At 45.0% G+C, this 19,087-nt stretch overlaps 1 protein-coding gene across 7 annotated transcripts in view; it reads right to left on the bottom strand.

Moving 5' to 3' along the window:
• The window catches only part of LOC118098480 (disks large-associated protein 1), a 94,805-nt gene that overhangs the window by 74,765 nt on the left and 953 nt on the right, over nucleotides 1–19,087 (bottom strand). The window contains exon 2 of one of the 7 annotated variants that reach the window (XM_035142320.2): nucleotides 18,560–18,713. The exons of 5 other annotated variants lie outside the window; for them this stretch is intronic. The gene's annotated coding sequence lies outside the window, so the exon portion shown is untranslated. The remainder of the gene's footprint in view (nucleotides 1–18,559; nucleotides 18,714–19,087) is intronic. One more of the 7 variants, XM_035142321.2, reaches the window with a different exon arrangement.

The following is a 19,087-nucleotide window of genomic DNA, read 5'->3' as shown; positions in this document are numbered from 1 at the left end:
TGTTTATGAGTGTGTGCTCTTTGGTGCAGCTTGATTAGATTTAAGGGGACTGTTGGGCCTTGGCGGAGGTTCTACTTAACTTTGGAGCTCGAGCCAGGAGGTGATTAGCTGCACAAACTGGATGCGAAACCAAAACAGCTCCCTGAAGTTAAAAAAACATAGCAACCAGTTGATTTGGTTTTTGGAGATCCAGACATCTGTTTCCACCTGCTTTTCATTCCTCTGCCTCTTGGCTGTAGCTCAACACAAACACAAGAGCGGTATCCACCTTCTCAAAGGAAGACTCATCCGCTTTCTTGGCAAGACGGCCGAGAAAGTGAACGAGCATTTTTTTTACAAAATTAGTATTTTTTTTCCACAGAATGATTTTTAGATGTTTTAGTTGAATTATTTATTGAACAGAAACAGCTGATGTACTCGCAGACACAGTTCAGCTCTCGCTTTCAAAAAGCTGTTATAATAAATACGGCCTGTGAATGATGAAAAAAAACAAACTCCCTGTAATAGCCTCCTTTTATTCTGTTGTTTTTCATCTGCATGTCGGCGTCGCTGAGTTTGTTTTTAATGTTCCTCTGAACCAAATCCACCTCTCCAGTCTACATTTAATTCACATGCTGCAGGGTTGTGATAATCCTGCGGAGACTTCAGAAGACATGGGAAGTGTCTGCGTAATTCTAATGCTCCACTCTTGCACAGCCTCATTAGGCTAAAACCCTCCTCTCTCTATCTCTCGTCTTTTTGGAGGGGGATTCACAGCGCTGACAGCTCCCTAACAATTTGTTGCATCCAACAATCTAAGCAGATAAATAAAACATGTCTTCCATACAAACACGGGCAGAGGAAACGACATAAACATCCGTTTTGCATGCGGAGACTGATGCGCAGACTTAACACTCACCCCTCCATCTGGCTGACACCAGCTCAGGTGATCCCATAAGGAGCATATAAAGTCATTAAATCCGTGCGTACGCGGTATATGCTAACTTCCATTAACTTGTTACCTAGTGTGTAATTTGTCCACAATGGGTTACACGATTAATGCAGCGTGGGAATGCACTTAAACGAGAAGAGGGGCCTACTGGAGAGAATCATCATCAGGAACGAAGCTCGGGTCCTTTAAAGAGAAAGGTTCCTGTTTATGAGGCCTATAAGACATTCATGTGTTTCTATGAAGATTTTACTGTCTCTATAAGACAATAAATCAACTTTATCATAGTATGTGGGTATTATATGCGAGTGCGTGCACGCATGAATGCTAAACAGATGCCTGTGGTTAGAAGCATAACAGCCGTGTGTTCCTGAACGTGTGTGTGACTGCAAAGAAGGATTATGTACATTACATCACACACCCTATGCATTTTATGTTCCGCGCAGATTTAGCGCTGATGTGATATCATGAAGTATCTAAATCCATCGCTGTGTCCTTCATGGAACTGGTTTTTACTAGAGGTCCGTCTCTGTGCTGTTACACATCCTGGTGAGGTAGAGCTCTCCTTGATCTCTACCTCGGTTAATCTGAAGTGAAGGTATTCAGACTATCAGTGGGGAATTTAAGGGGATTACATATGCTGAACAAAATAAGGCTTACGACAGAAAACTACACACCCTTAGTGTGTCAAAAACACACACACACACACACACACACACACACACACACACACACACACACACACACACACACACACACACACACACACACACACACACACACACACACACACACACACACACACACACACACACACACACACACACACACACACACACACACACACACGCCTGGACTGAAACAATAACTCAGACTGGGAATTTGACTACATCGCAGGACACCCTCATGTAAAACATCAGGTTGCTCGGCTATGTGCTGGGTGTCAGAGTAATTCATTTGGTCATTGTATGTTCAAAAATACAATGATGGACAAACTCAGGTTAGAAAGACATGCCTGGCAGCAGCAGCAGTAAAGCAGCAACCACTTGGACACACACACACAAACGCCTGCGAGCTGCAGTAGTTGAGAGAGATAGCCATCGTGCACTGGTGAGCGAAGAGTCACACTCTGCAATGCAAGAGGCCTGACAACTCGTCGCTGGTCAAGCTGACTGTTCACAACAGAACTAAATGAACCTCAGGCCACCAGGAAACGTCTCGCTGATCCAGACGGGCACCGAGACAACTGCAGTATTGCCTACGGAGGTTGGGGTTGATGTCTGTGTCTCTATAAGGAGTGAGTGAGGAGTGTGTCTGAGGTCGATTGCCTGTAGTAGGAAGATGGAGAGAAGAAGATGACATGCAACTACTGTCCCCGGATTCATTCAAATCAAATTGAAGTCCTACATGCAAACAATTCACTGGTGAAACTTTAAAAAAAAACTGTTCTCCTGCAGGTCTGAAGCATCTTCTAATAATATCCCAGCAAATGCAATTGACTGCACTTCAACTTTGAAGAGAGTCCAAGTCCCATCTACAGTATACTGTCCGCTGTGCAAAACGCTCAGCTGTGCCAGAGCAGAGTTAAGAGTCCGATCGTGTTGAGTGTTTGTTGTAGTTGGCAGAGCGAGCGCGGCGGTTACATCATCAGCCAGGACCTATAGTAAGTGTCACCACCTGAGGACTGAGGGGAACGTGATGCCAGGGGACCAGAAGCCAACCGCACCGCGCTCACAGCCGGAGCGTCAACCTAAAGCTGGCACGGAGCATGTTTGTGTACATGCCCACTCGCATGCACCATAAATACATACAAACACAAAGCCACGGGAGCATATGTGTGGGGGGGATTACTTTAAGCACTGGCTTAATATAAACTCTTGCAGGAACACAGAGCCACGCCAACATTTAAAAACGTACACAAAATCAAACACGACCTTCAGCGACCCTTAAAGTAGGGACACGAGCAAGAAGACAAATACAGGGCTGAAGTGTGAGTGGTCGTCTTCTAACCGGGAGGTTGGCGGTTCGATTCCCAGTCTTCCCACTGAACCCCCGAATTGCCCGTAGATGTATGAATCTGTGTGTGAATGGGTGAATGGCAATAATCTGTGTCCTGGTGATGTCCCCTGGAGACGCTCCAGTGTTTGTTGTCAACCTCATCACGATGCTTTCTCCATTTTCTTAAGTTGCAGTGTGTTAGCTACACACTAGCTACAACTAGCTACACACAACAATACCTCAGCGGGCCCACACTGTAGCACATGTACCGTCTTCCCTGTACTCACACACGGCGGCCAGTTAATCATTCCTATCGATGTTTGCTTTGGGGCAATCAGAGTGTGTTGACGCATCACTGCGGTGTGGTCTAGTTTGTATTGGGCCCGTGTATAAATCAATAGACACACATTGATTACCAGCTATCCTATTACTCAAGCTGTATATTGCTGCGGGCAGAGTTTTCACGGGGTCACTGTGAAAAACGCTGGATGCGGTCATGGTTACAGTTTCTGATGAGCGCGGTGATGCGTTCAGGGTGTGAACATTGGAGACACACAAAGCTGCGTTGATCACTCGCACACATCAGTGTCTTGATTTGCTGTGTAAACACTCGACAAACTTATTAAATGTTTATCTATCATGACGATTAAAGTGTGGTAATTAATGTTTGGCAGCTCAATTACGAGTCTAAATGCCTCGGGGGAATTTCTACAGGGTTCGCTCCAAGAGTTTGAAGTGTGGCTTGCGACCGAAATGCAAAAAAATGTTTCATCAAACGTCGGGTTTTCTGACATTTGGAAACACGAGTGTAAAATGTAACGCTGACGTTTTAAGGACAGAAAATGAAGGAAACCTGCCATTTATCGCAGTTGGGTGTACAAGTGACAAATTAATTACAGTTCATCAGCCTCGACTGCACGTGCTTTAAAAATGTTGTAAAAATGAAGATCTCCTTAACTTTAAAGCGTTCAGATGTGTCAAACGTAAGTGACTAACGCTTTAATGGTGCACGTGGAGCAGAACCACTTTGTTTTAAGTGACTGCATAAATTACAACGATACAAGGTATAATGACTCATCCGTCAGTACATTTTGTTTGTGGCGGCCTGCATATGAAGCAAAAAAAACAAAACAACAACTTAAAATTAAATCAGGAGAATTGCGCCCATTAGGGGACACCGCTCCCCAGTACGAAAACACATGACACGCACATAAACACACAAACACAAAAACACACACTCCTCTTTCCTCCATACCTCCCCTCCTACACACCGAATCACTATGACAGCGACTGCTCGTCCCGCCGGCTGCCGCCTCATCAACGCTGGCTCGGATCTCATCAGATTATACATCATCAAGTGTTTGTTTTTCTGTGTGTGCATGCATGGCTCTATTTTGTTAGCATAGTATCTATTGCGCTGTTTAGCGTATGTGCAGACATTTTAAAGCTTTTAAAAAATCCTTATATTTAAAAACCGCCATGATGTCACAAACAAAAAGTGAGTTAAAAGATGAAGAGGGAGTTTAACTGGGTTTCATCAGGCTAAACAAACTCACGGCAGCTTTAGAGACTCGACTCGCGTGTCTGTCAACACAGAGCGAGCGTCTGTTGTTGTGCCGGCCACTGAACTTCAACATATGCATCTGTGGTAAAATATACTGATGCAGAAAAGAGCAAACATGCAAAGGATGATTCCGCTGTGCAGCAGCAGAACAGGGCTGTCGTGACTTCAGCCACGCAGAGAGAGAGCCGCCCTGCTGTGGCTTTTCACATGAGATGGGGAAAAAAACTCAAACGATGGCAAACAACAGGGTTGATGGTGACGTGTTAGTGGGTGGGAGGGATGTAAACACGGAAATGTACCAAAAATCAAGTTAAAGTGATTTGATAAATATATTTGTCCGTCTAGTAATGAAGTAAGAGCCTCTGAGTGGACAGCTGGTACAAGTGTAGACAGCTGAGCATTAACAAACTGCTGAGTACGATAACGTCTGAACTGAAGAATACTGATACTCATCTAATGAGCTAATTAGCTTTTTATTTGTTTTCTTGTTTAGCAAGCTGTATCCCGGCGTGAACATATGAAGAAGACGTCAGACAAGAAGCTCACACGGACTGGAGTTCGCATTCTGTGACTCGTTTTGTGGCATGTGACAGTTTGTCGTCTCTTCAGAGCTGCATTCTCCACACAGACTCTATATGAAGATGGACGACACGTCTCTTCTCCTCCAGTTTGACAAAAATAAAGCTAAAATATTCCAGGTACGGGTGACACCATATTTAACCTTTGACGTCATTTGGAGCCAGAATCCCACCAATAAAGGTGCTTAACGCTTTACCCTGTTTCTAGCATCAGAAAACTAAGTAAAACAAACCATCTCTGAAAATAATTTATTGGACGTGTACTTTAACGTGTTAATGTTCCATCTGCTAACATGGAGGAGGCTGCGTTATGACCTATACCGGAGCCACCCACCAGGGAGCGATCAAGATGATTTGGCTTCACTATTAGGACGCTGTCATGTCGTCTGTCTTTATGTACAGTCCATCCACAAGGGGGCACTGTAATGAAACCAAATTACATAAACAACACGACAGTTACTTTCCCCCTTTTGGCCACTGATGCGTCGACATCACAGCAGATCTGTTGCTGTAGCAGCTGCTGCGGCACCGAAAGCCTCCATCAGCGTCACATTCAACACTACAAAAAGTGTCTGACAATTATGGCAGATAAAGACCGTGAGAAAAGTGTCTGTTGGCAACATGGTGTCACTAAGATCTTTTCTTACTTAGCTTATTGAAGCCTGAGAAAATGCCCTGGCTTGTCACAGCTATCCAAAGCTATTGGTTGGTGATGACCCTGACTAAGCCATTTTCTGCTGCCTCTGCACCCGTCTCTCCCACTGCCAGAGCCGCCAAGGAGATTTGGGTGTCCTCGCAGATGCCAGTATTTCATGCTTTCGACACGCAGTCTTTCGCTGTCTATCTTCCTGGCAGCGCGGAGAGCGGAGAAGAAAAACTGAGACGTCTTCTCGACAACTTGCTAATTGCGCTACAAAAGGCTCGCTCGCCGTCCACGATGCGCTGGATGCATCTCATTCCAAAAGGGGACAATGCCATTAATCGATTTGCTCTCTGATCTCAAACGAGTGAGAAAACTGGTGCCTGTTTGCATTTTCCACTCCGCTCTTCTCTCGGATGTGTGCGAATACAAACACAGCACAAGGATTTCCGAGACACTTTGGAAAGTAAAACCCATTTCAGAATCATCTTATCCAGACTCTGAAGTTCAGTGGAGTGAAAGCGGTGATGGAAATGAATATTCATGTAGGAAGACGAGCCGCCACATCCTCGCGGCACTGTCAGGCGTGAGTGGTTTGATCATTTACATCTCATCTATGCAAATGTCAGGGAGCACCTATGCAGGAGTTGAGGGTGAAAATCACACAAACTCAAACAGGCATCACTTTTAAAAATAAATGTTGCAACAACACAGCGAACCAAGACATACGAGAGGTTCAGATAAGAAGAACAGCCTTTTATATCAAGGGTTATGAACTCTTAGACATCAAGATAAGATCTATATAGTATGTGTGAGTAATTAAATAAACTGCATTTTGTGCTATTTCTGCAGAAATAAAGCAGTAACATGAAACAAAAATGTAGTTCAAGGAGCTTGTGTCAGTGTTTGCTTCAAATGTGTAGTTATGAATCTGGGTGGAGTCAAAGCGAGCAGTGGAATTTAACAGTTAAAGCAAAAACTAAAGCTAAATGAAGCTCTGTTCCTTTCCCAGGCTGCAAACTTGTGTTTGGTGAGCTGGTCACAGAACCTCTGCTCCTCAGATCTTTGCTCGCACTGCCATGTTCATTAATCTATAAACACACAGTTGCTTTTGAATCAGTGTGTGTGTGTGTGTGTGTGTGTGCTAACAGATGGAGTGTAGCGATACAGATAAAAGAGCATTATGAAATGCATGAAGCATGAGACGCTGACCGTGGTGCTGAAGTCGCTTCCTTTAGCTGCACTAGCTCGTTCTCAGTCAGGAACACTCATTCATCTTTCTCTCTTTCTCTGTAACACCATAATAACATAATACACACACACACACACACACACACACACACACACACACACACACACACACACACACACACACCATCACTTAGTTTCTGCCAAAAACATATTTTGATCTCCCTGCAAATCTGCTGTCCTGAATTCAATCCAAGACCACTTTTATTATGTATATCTAGATTATCTATGCTAAAAATGGCATGTCCCTGAAAAGGCTCAGCGAGAACACGGGCGTAACTGATGACCCCAAAAAAAAGTGGTGACCAATAACGGGACGAGAAGCCGGCTAATTCCACGGCCGAGCTCATCCGTCAGGCCTTCAGGGCCAGACTGACGCCCGACCTCCAGCTGTCTGTCCATTTTGTGCTCAATTAGCAAAGAACTCTCTCCATCGCACATGTGCAACGATCTCAGCGCCGGTGACCTTTTTCCTCCACGCTAATTAAATTAGTAATAAATCTAGACAATAAACTTCTCTGTCGCCAAAAAGTGGGTGTGGAGGTCAAGAGAAGAGACGAGCCGGAGTGGAAGCGACACGGACGGAGGTGGCTGCTGAAGTGCAGGTTTCAGACCTTGAGTTTACAAACTATTTTTACATTCACAGGTGTCGCCGGTGCTGCTCTCCGTCATGGCAACAAAATTCATAGAATCACTTCCTCTTTAGCAATTGCTCTTCAAAGAGTCAAGAGCTCTTGAACTTGTTTTGAACTTGATAATTACATAACAGAGCACTGAAATAGCCAGCATGCATATGAAAAAATGCCAGTTAAGTAAATCATTCAAACCTAAACCTTATCAAGCAAATTCTGTTTCATTTCATGAAAAACATTCACTTTAAAATCTTCATTGCAGACAAACCAGGTGGGATGAACACAAAGTTCAACAAAAAGCTCTGCAAACAGAACATAAACTATAAAAAGTGACAGTATATTGTAAACCCTTTGGAGGAGGACTCACTAATGACAAGGAATAATCCTGAAGTCGCTCCGGAGCACGAACAGAGGCCAAGAAAACAGCCCATTCCAAAACAGGCAGGTTCAGGACGAGCGCCGCACAAGTTATTATAAAAAGTCGGCACACAAAGAGGGCTTTGCCAAGGCCACTCAGCAAAAACAAAGTGCAAGATGGACCTAAATTTCCATTTCCTTCTCTTAAAAACACCAACGTAAAAAGTAAATCAAACCTACACTCAATGCATTTCTGTCTGTGACTAATCGACACCACCCACAGTAATTTTTTAACATTTGCAATTTTTTCTTTGACTTAGAAGGTGCTCACACAAGAAGAAAAAATGGATGTGGCCAATTTTGTCTTCCTCCTGTGGGTGTCGATATGAGTAACAGCGAGCGACTGTGCCTGATGCACAGAAATTACCTCAACTTACTTATCCAGGCCTGTTATGTAGTTCGAGCCATTTTTCTAAGTGTGTATGGAAGTTGTTTTGGGGGTAATGTGCGAAAATAGATGGAGGAAAATTACCTCTTGTGAAAGGAAAGCTCCTAATACCTCCGACTGTGGGAGCTGTACAAAAAAAATGGAACATCACACAGAGGGGCAATCCAGATGATTGGCCACAAATAGGGTTCCGTCCGTCACCATCCATTCATGCTGCTTATTACATTGAGGAGAAGGTTTGTCCCTCTCATCTTCTCTCTGCCTCCCAGCTCGTCCATGCCAGCCACCTTGGCACCGCTCGTGTTTTGGATTTGTACCACAGATTCACCTCCCCTCCCTCCCTCCCTACCTCCCTGCCCTCACTCTCTCTCTCCCTTTTTTATTTTCCTCCCTCGCAGCCAACACGCAACATGGTGATTTACGGCCGACCTTAAAAAACGCCGCACAAGGAGCCGCGTGTATTTTACCCCACTTCAGCGATGGGTTTCACAGGCTCTCTGTTCCAGACCTGTGTGAAAGCCTGAGATGCTAAAAACAATGCTGATAAGAGTCTATTTGTTTCCTGGCTTGTGTAATCCCCCATCGACTTAATTTGACAAATGATCGTCTCCGTAGAACCGAGAGATAATCCAGGAATTAATGCAAACACAACATTTGGTTCAGTTCCATTTGAATTATTGTTCCTGATGAATTGTTGCTGTGAAACGTGGCTGAGAATTGAAAAGAGGTAAAGAACATAAACAGATTGTGGGAGATAATGAAAATATATTTGACATGGATACAATCGGTTTTCAAATATGATAGATGACTTTTATGGTATAAAAACAATGACAATTCCAGTGGCTACTGATAAATAATTGAAACGTAGATACTAAAATCCCTGGAAATGAACCCTGCGCACAGTTATAACCAGAAAGAAACAATAACTAACAACAATTTCAAGGTTCTTCTACCTTATTTCACCAGGTTGGTTCATCTCTCTGTGCTTTCACTCATTCACACATTCGGTCACCATCTGTCACGCTGCATCCTCCCTGCGCTCTCCTTCCCTCGCCGTCCTGCCGGGACACATGCTCACTGATGGTTCCATAACTTGGTTACCACCTCATTATGGCGGTTAGTAAGCGCCATAGCTAGATTTACCACCTTGTAACGGACAAGCGGTGCCGACTCATCCGCTCGACAGCCGCATTGATTCACTGCGCCGTGACGAACGCACCAGTCGAGGCCGCTGACCTCCACCTGCTCTGGAGCCAACGCCGTCATCTCGTCCATCTGCCTCTTCGCCGTCTACGTCTGATTTCACTGCAGGAAATCAGCGACATTTTTACCGAAATATGCTTTGACTTGAATAAAAAAATGTCTTTGGACAATAAAAGGCTTCTGTCATGTACGACTCCACAGATTTCTGAGTTGATTAGGCTCCAGTCTCCCACAAAACAGTGACTGAAGTGTTTACACACACAGAGCTCCATAGTTTCACACCACCTGGGACAAAATATCATAGTAAAGGACTTGCCAGGGAACAAATCAAGAAAACAAGCCAGGATTTGGAGACCCAAAGGTGAAGGAGAATTTGAGCCAAACTGGCTCCACAGCAGAATATCCTCTGAGGGTACAGCCCGAGGAGATGAAGCCCAAGTTGCTCTCTGCAGTTATTAAATATGACGCCTTATGTCTTTGTGTGATTTCAGGAGCTTTACTGCGAAACCTGTGACAGCAGCCTGCAGTGATTTCAGCAGAAGAAACATTCCCCTATTGCCAAAGGGTTTCCTTTCAATGCAGCCAGGAACATTTCAGTGTGTGCAGCTGCTCTGCGTGTTTATTTAAACCTACTGGGAAACGTCTCAGGGGGGAAACGCCATCAAACAGCACAGAGCCGATGTGGAGGCTCAGCGAGGACTGACCTACTCGTGCTGACTGTGGCGAGGCGGTAAGCCACTGGCGGTGAGGGACCCGATCAGATTAGCGAGGGATAGAGCGAGTATCTTGCAGTCGGGCACGAGCGGTTAACTAGCATTCAAACTAGCCCGGTGACCTTTTGGTTGGGAGATGACCAGTTGGTCTTTGGTGCAGATAATCCCTGGAAAAGCTGGTTTTACTGGCTGAACGATGATCTCCTCCCCCAACAAACACTGCTGCTGCACAGACAGAACTGTTTGGATTGTGGAATTTCCCTAAATAAACTGTTGTGATGTGTTTGTGCTGCAACAATCATCTGCAAAGGAATTTTGCTCCGATGCTGCTCGACTCCAGAAGCTGTGGTGTAATATCTTGTGATAATACAAGATGATAAATGATCTGCCTCACTCCCGTTCCTTTCTTCCTCCTGAAAGCTGCCCTCTCACTAACGACGGCCGTGACGTTGTACAGTCTTTTCAGCATAAGCTCGTGTGCTCTGTGTGTTTCTTCCGCTCAGCACATTAGCCGTCTCCTCCTTGTTCTCCCGCTCGCGCTGCCTCCTCAGTCATTGGCCCTTGTGCCGGATTTAGCCAGTGCCTTGGGCCTGCAGCGACTGGCGGTGGTATAGAGGGCCATGTAAATGTCACCGTCTCCGAGGCTGCGCTCTGCTGAGCGTGAAATGAAATCTGGCAAGAGTTTTAGGATCCTGCCTTTCCCTCACATGGACATTCCACAGTACACGGGCCCTATATAAAACTCCAGCGCGCGTTATGATTACATCTGGGCCCCCCCCCAGCCGCCTCCTTTCCTTTATCAATTATTCAAGTGTCAGGTCGGACATGATGCAGCGGGAATAAATATTTTCCCAACACGATTACGAATATTAGTTAAAGAGATTACCGTTGCCGTCATGTGAAATTGGTCAGCTTTGCTAATCCACACTAATCCTATGGATCATGCAACCATATCAAGATTAGTGCATGTTGTATGCATGTACTGTGGACGTATCTAAGCAGTGAGAGACATATCTACGCCTCTTGTCTCTGTTTGACTTTTTAAAAACACAATGGCTTCTCTTCCTCTCGCGTCAGGAGGAGCGAGTCGAGCGTTGCCACAGAGGGACGACGAGCAGTTCAACATTTCACTACATGAGAAGTTCTCTGCAGGGTTTCCTCGGCTGGGAAGACACTCGGTGCGCTCGAGTGGCTCTCCGTCAATTAAAGTCAAGGGTTTGAAGGAGGTTTCAGCTTCCTCCGACGCCATTTTGGAACCAAAACAACTGTGTCAACCCTCCTCCCCGCTCTGCCAGCGCTGCCTACGACCGTTCCTCGCGGGCTTTTATACTCGAGGATCAAAGTAAGCCTGTGTACTGTGCATGTAAAGCTGAGGAGGGAGAAAATTCAGCCGTCGATGCATCAGAATTCCAGCTCCCGACATTCAGGCCACTTCCTTCTAACCATTACTTCCCCTGAACTGACAGGCTGGTGTCAGCGTTTACATGGGCTCAGTAAAACCCCCCATATTACATATATAGGCTATTCAAAAGTGATGAGATCAATTAAAGACTTGTCATCGCAAAATATCTCCCTTTCAAAATGCCCATTGTTGAAATGACCCTCTTGTCCGTATCTTCTCCATTCATCTCTCAGCCAGGCACTTAAAGCCAGCCACTTGCGGACATTTACAAATAGGCTCTTCTGTTCCATTTAGAGCTCTACCTTTCGCAGCTTATCTTGTGTAACGGCCTCTTAAATAAATCTCCTGGCTTTAAATAGACAGCAATGCTCACGAAGGCTTTCCTCAAAGTTGGGTCACGTGAAGGTCTGGACGGAGACACTGACGGGCACATGACACACTAAAGCCAACAACAGTGTATTCTGTGGTTTAAGCACCAGCAGCTTATGTAGAAAAAGTGAAGATAAAGTTCAATTAAGCAACAATAAGAGCAGATTGCAAAGTGTCCCTAGAGAAACCTATAAAACCAGTTACATGCGCCAGCGCTTGTGGAACCGAATGTAACCGTGACAACGTGCGCTCGCGCTGCGTGACCGTGCCCCGCGACTCACGGAGGAGTCAGTGCTGGGGAGATCTTCGTCATTTCCCTGACTCACCATCGTCCTCCTCCTCCTGTCACAGCCACTGAGAGGCGGCCGGGGCAGCTGCTGCAGGGAGGGAGGCTGGGAGGTCAGGAGAAGAGCTGCCTTCACAGCTCCACCAGACCAGACCTCATGAAATAAAATAATAAACCCTTACGGTCCTTAAGAATTCCATGGGTTGTTCTGTTTGATATTTCCGGTCAGCATTAATATTCATAGCCTTTCACTGTATTTACATTTTCTCTCCATATAGTATGTTTCATTGTTAGTGGCAGAGTCTGTTATTCCTTTGTGAGATCCAAGTTACATTCATATGCACAAGAGGTTCAGAGGAAACTCTGCAGCCTTGAATCCAGGATTAGTTTGTCATTTCATCTCATTAATGTCAGCCTCACAGTTTACTGTCGACTTCCCTGTAGCATGTATCCGACCAGTATCTCCTGCTGATGCAAACTGAGGCAGCGGAACATGCGGCGGCTTCCTCAGAAACTGTTTATCACAGAGGTTAACGCCGATCACGACACTTCATCAAAACCGCATCCGCGAAAATGGGACATTATCTTTTTTTTGACAGCAGATTGATTTTAATTATTGCAGAGGGCAATGGAACAAGACGAACCAGCCGCAGTGCCAGCTCCGAAATGTGCAATTAAATGAAAGAGAAAAGAGGAATGTGGATTTTTAGTCCTCAGTGAGAATTCTCATGGTTAAACTGGGGAAAATAAAGAAATAAAAGGTTTCTGATGGTTAAAATGGAATAAAAATATAACTTTGGAGAAACTTTACAGTATAGTTGAATGGTGCTACTAATGTTTTTTCTAATGTTACACACCTATTGATAGCGATATTTCCAAATAATAAAACATGAACAAAATACTTCTTAACACTCCATTTGTTTTAGCTTTTGAGATATGCCATTATTTCTCAGCTCCTCTCCCACCACACTGCCGCTGTGCGTCATCAACACATTTTCCATCGCACAAAACGTAATGACGTCATCACAACTTTACAACGTGATGGGATCATGCAAAAAAACACCAATCTGAGACATCCACTTTCAGAGGGTTAAAGTCAAGGGTATTTTTTTTTACTAAAAAGCAGCGATGTGTCAAACTCCAGAAACACTGACATTTCCCACCTTGTAACTCGCTTGAGTCTTGAATTACAAGCTCCCAGCAACTTAAAGTGACACTTCTTTGAACTCCAGTTTGTAACGGCCAAGGACACTCTCCCCAAGTAATGGAGGGATTAAAATTCAATGACCCCCTGACAAATTACTGGATGTCCCTCTCTCATTTCACATTATCATTCACGTTCATAAATGCCAAACGGGCTCGAACCAAACTACCATTAAGGGAGTTCTCCGGCATCTGGGCTGGATTGCAAAGTCCCTCATCAGCGTCGGCGGACGGTGAAAATGTCACGTTAATTTGTCGTCGCGGGCTGCGACACCTGTGCTCTGCGGAAGGTTAAACGGGTGGACATGACACTGATTGTGGCCGTTTCCTGTTCCACTGATCACCCCCGACTCGGCCGCCAACGTTTGATCATTCGCCGCGAAAAAAGTAATTCTCTGGGAAATAATTCATCCGAGCAGGACACACATTAAAAACCTCTTTTTAAAATGTGACACGATGACGTCAGGAGCTGCTAAACTGTCTAGACAGTTATCAGGCCCATAAAAGTCACAGAGTTTAATACAAAACAGTTTATGTTGTGAGATGTTTTTGTCTTTGGATGTAAAAGTGGCCTAATAATTGGACAAAAAGTTTGGCCAACCATAAATTTTGGTGTCAAATGTGTTCTTCTTACAAATCACGTTATTCAGGATCAGTTTATCCTGTTCCGTTGATACTATAATCACGGGTGTCTCCTGTCAAGACGAAAATATCTTTTCAAAATCCTCTGAAAAGCCGACGAGCCATCGAGACTTTTCCTCGAGCTCCAGTCTGCATGTTAATCAGCATCTGTTTACACGATCTAACACACGGCTACAAAGGCATTAGCATCAGCTGCAGCTTTCCAGTGACATGTTAGATCAAGCTAGAAATGGAGGTTAGTAATTATAAGGGGGGGAAAAAAATGTTATTCCCTACATTTGCATGTTGCCATTTCTGAGCCGGGATTGCTTTATAATGGATACACACTTTTCACATATGCGAGAAAAATGCTATCATTGCATCGTATTTCAACAAGAATTATAGCTGCAGGAACAAGAGACTTCACTTAGCGTTTTATGGAAAAATCATTTTTATAGAGGGCGACTGCCATTTGACTTCTGATGTAATTTAATGGTGATGAAGTTAGAAATAGAAGTGGAAGAACTTCCTTACTTTTTATATGAGACTGTGCCTCGACGAACCATCCTGTGTTCGGGGTTTAATCTGAAATCTGGGTGAAGGTTTGATTCAGCGATTTCTTTTAAGCCTAAATTTATATTAGGGGACAGATTTCTTATACCCAATATGTGAAAATGTTTGAAAAGCTTTTGATTTAACTTGGTGAGCTGGCTCATCCATAAATGTCCAGGTTTCTTGTATTTATTTATTTAGTTAGTTATTTATTCTCCATGTCTTATAATAATGTGCACTTTGTGATCTTACAGTACTTGTTGCTATGGAACAAGTAATATCTATATATACACTGTAGAAACACAGCAATCTAATCTGTGTGACTCTCCATCTTCTTGACCATTTGACTTTTACATAACAACTACACACTCGTCAATCTTTCTGTTTGCTTTGTCTCTGCATGCACACAGACAGAGATAGTGACATGTCATTGGACTGTAAGTGAAGCTACTTGGTCGATAAAATCAATTCTGAATTGCTAATATGCTATTGCTTATTTAAATTATTGATCATTATTATTAATTCCCAAAGGAGAAACTAGTTTCAATATTTGCCACTTAATTTCCCGTCGAAAAGTCGGGCAGCTAGAAGCAGGTAGATCCAGTGCTTATCTGCTCCATGTGCATTGTGCTGTTTTGCATGTGTGTGCAGCCTGAGCCATGTGCAGCGCCTGCATCTGCCTCCACGATGGGAACTAATGTCTGCACTTATTAGACTGCGAGCCATCTGATACTGAAGCATGAGCATGTAAAATCCATCTCGAGCCGCCATTAAACCACAAATCAGCTGCTGCAGACACATTATGGTCGGTATCAGTTCTGCAGGTGACCACACACACCACGTCACTTCATTATAACCGTCCAGAGAGAGTTATCTCCGGGATGACGGTTTCCCAGAGGAGGTATTTGTGCATCTATATTTCTCCATCCAGCTCCTCTGGACGACATCAGAATATACGGCTATCGATGAGACTGTTTAAAACAAGCAGAGAGCTTGTGTTCAGAATGGCAATAAAGGGTTGTGTGCGCTCTCACCCTGCACACACAAGTTCAGCAACACTTGAAAATTGCTTAGCATTCAGCAGCTGCTTCCAGCACGGAAGAGGATATGCATCAGTACTGAAGGAGAGAGGGAGAGAGGGAGTGTGTATCGGCAGTTCTCCCCAGTGTCTGTGCGAAAGCCTCCCTGGTGGATTATGTTACCCAACAATGGACGTGGCCTTTCACAGTCGGAGCATGTTCCAATAGCTGGAAGGCACAGAAACATGCCCGTCTCCCCCTCTCCTCCGCTCTCCCACCAGAATTGACATTGTCCCCCTGGCAAACGCAGGTCGGCAGTATGTCTTTATATCAACAAAATGAGCTCCCTAGTTTCCGGTGAAAGGCAAATATGAGGGAATAAAGCTGGCGATCGCACCAAAGCCTTTCAGCAGAGCGTGGCGTGAACGCTATCACACGTGGAGCAGGACCCAGTGTCCCCGACGTGTTAGTGGCGACGACACCAGCGGCTTTTAGCATCTCGGTAATCAAAGGCGGACGAGACAGAGGAACTGACAGGACTGTGGAGAAATAATGATGTAGGCTGTACGCCTGTGTGTTTATAGTGTGCGAGGAGAAACACACACTGGCTTCAGAGAAATGGAGAGAGAGCCCGAGGCATCGACTGCAGGAAGTCCTGCAGGCATGGAGGGAAACTGTAGAGGTAAACACTGCTCTTCATCAGACATTCAATAGCTGTGGCTGTAACACTGCTGCTGCTGCTGCTGCTGCACATACAAATATCCCTCAGTGGAAAACTGTACGTAAGGAGAAGTGGCTCATCAATAAGCGCAATGTGCTTTGCCTCATGCTTCAGCTGGAGCATGACGCAGGGTTAAAGAAAAATGAATTACATTTGACAGTTGGGTGACTGTCGGAGCTAAATGAACATGTCATGGCGATTCCTGACATCCTAGAAAAAATAAATAAACATTAAATATCAGACTTTGCAGAATAAGATTCTCGGAGAGTAGAAAGTGATTTTTTTTTTTTTTCTTCCCCAGCCTAAAACTCCTCAAAAGGCAGATAATCTCAGAAGAGCAGGATTAGTACATTTACTCGAGCGCTGAGTCTGTGTTCATTCAGTGTGAGTAACAATCTGCCCGGGTACATTAAGGCCCGTTTTATAAGCAGTGGCACACACACTCCTCATGAGACCCTCAGTCTTGGGTGAATACAGGATTTATAAAGAGGTTCAGCTCTCTAAAATCCAGAGCTACCTCCGGGAGGTGCATGCTCCCAGCTCTCGGAAAGATAAATCCACAGGAGAAAAGATGAAGGCATGCTGACAGCTCCCATACGACCAATCAGAGCAGCTAAGAGCACTGGAAAAGTGCGCGGGCTGAGATTACAGGGGCGAGTGCCGGAGCGCTTGAAGAGTCCCCTCAAGCAATATACTCGTACGTCTTATTGGTGCGAGGGACCTGGAAGATGGAAGATGTCCTGCCCTCGTAAGTATACCGGTGAAAGGCAACAAGACGTAGTGGTACCTGACGGGGCCGTACGCCACAGAAGAGCAAGGCGCAATTAGAATTAGGCAAAGAAAAAGCCCACGGCCTGAAACTACAGCACATCAGAGAGTACTGCTCCAGCTGACTCATCACTGCTGTCGTCCGCAGCCATCACTACAGCACGGTTTGTGACTGCTGGCCTTTCCTAATTCAACTTGAGGGGGACAAGTCATGAGCAACAGCTAGGTCATCACCGAGCACTGCAAAAAAATCGTCTTTGCCGTCGTCATCCCTTGTTTTTATTGTAAACCCTCGGGGTCTAAGGAAAGTAATATTTGTGCCACTACTTGTCTTAACCTCCTTCCGGGGCCTTCAGGCTGATGGCTCTGATATAATTTCACTACAATGTCAGGGTTCCACGGCTGCAAAGAAAAAAGCTGGAAAACAGAACAGCAGACGCACAGAAACGGGCATCTGGGCCGACTGCGATGACACATTTACATCCTGGCGGAATTATCTGCATAATTACAAGGCTAAGCCAGACTTCCTGGGTGTGGGAAGAAGTGTGGAGGATACACGATTGGTTTTTAAAATATTAAATCAATCCTCATCTCCTCTTGGAAGCATCCTTAACATCACAGTGGCACCATGTATCACGGGTATTTCTTAGTGTAGCAGAGTAAAGCAGATTTCGTCGTGCTCATGCAGGATTTTAAACCCTCGAAAGACGTGGCCACACAAGACGCTCCAGCCGGAGGATTCTCGTTTTCCCCATCATCTGAGAGGGTGGCTGAGAAATGTGGAGGTGATACAGGAGGAAGCTACGACAGCTGATAGCGGCATCAAGACCAAAAGGAAGCTAATGAGGGTATACGGGCGCAGGGTTGAGAGTTCAGCAGCGAATTCATCATTATCTGACGAAAAAAAAAAAAAGAAGCAGGGAAGGCAGCTAATGATCACTCCAGCACTCCATCCACACAGCCACTGCAGTCAGTCACACGAGCAAGATGCTGACGGCCTCTAATCGGGGGATGGGAATGGGAGGAGGTGGTGGTGGTGATGGGAAGCTCATGAATGCCGAGGGCCCTGTGTTGAACAAGGAAAGGATGCACGTTTTTTTTTTACGGGGTTTAAGGATGTGACACAGGCACCGGGGGAAGATCAACAGATTGCGAGTTCTGCTGCTTCTTGGAGATAAGGGAACGTTCTCGCAACAACATGCCTGCCTCGCAATGGGTTTCACTTAAGTAGGCAAGAAAAACGAAGATACAGAGAGAAGAGGGGGGGTAGAAAAATCATTAAATATGCTCGTATTCTCCAGTACATTACCTGAAATCTGGAGGATCTGTGCGAGCTGCGGCTTTGCAGTCGATATTCCAATCTCTACACTATTCCAGCGCAGGATTCATGATGTCTCCTCGTACTGGACTGACCTCCCGGCCTCGATCCCTTCCTGTCGTCCTTGAATCTCGCTCGTGTTCTGCTGGAGTCAGAACAACTGTATTATTTATTTTTTTTGCCTCTCCAATTGGCCCAGTGCCCTTTCTTCCCTCTGTGCTTATGTCACTTCCTTGAACCATAACATGCATCCTCTCTCCACACACACACACACACACACACACACACACAGTTACTGTTTGGACAGCATATCATTTTCATCCACGCTACAATACGGAGCCATTAATGCAGCTTCATGTAGATACTGGCTCGTGCATTTAAAGAAATCCACTCAGCAGCCGGTGAGCAATTTACAGATGTAATATTTGTTTGCGTGATGCTGATTTTCACTGGCTCTCCACTTGTGGCTGTATTTTAAAGCCTGATATCCCATCGCATTGTTCAGTCTGGAGCAGCAGT

This window comes from Hippoglossus stenolepis, chromosome 19, assembly GCF_022539355.2.
Source record: "Hippoglossus stenolepis isolate QCI-W04-F060 chromosome 19, HSTE1.2, whole genome shotgun sequence".
Taxonomy (NCBI): domain Eukaryota; kingdom Metazoa; phylum Chordata; class Actinopteri; order Pleuronectiformes; family Pleuronectidae; genus Hippoglossus; species Hippoglossus stenolepis.
This window is presented reverse-complemented; position numbering and strand designations above follow the sequence as displayed.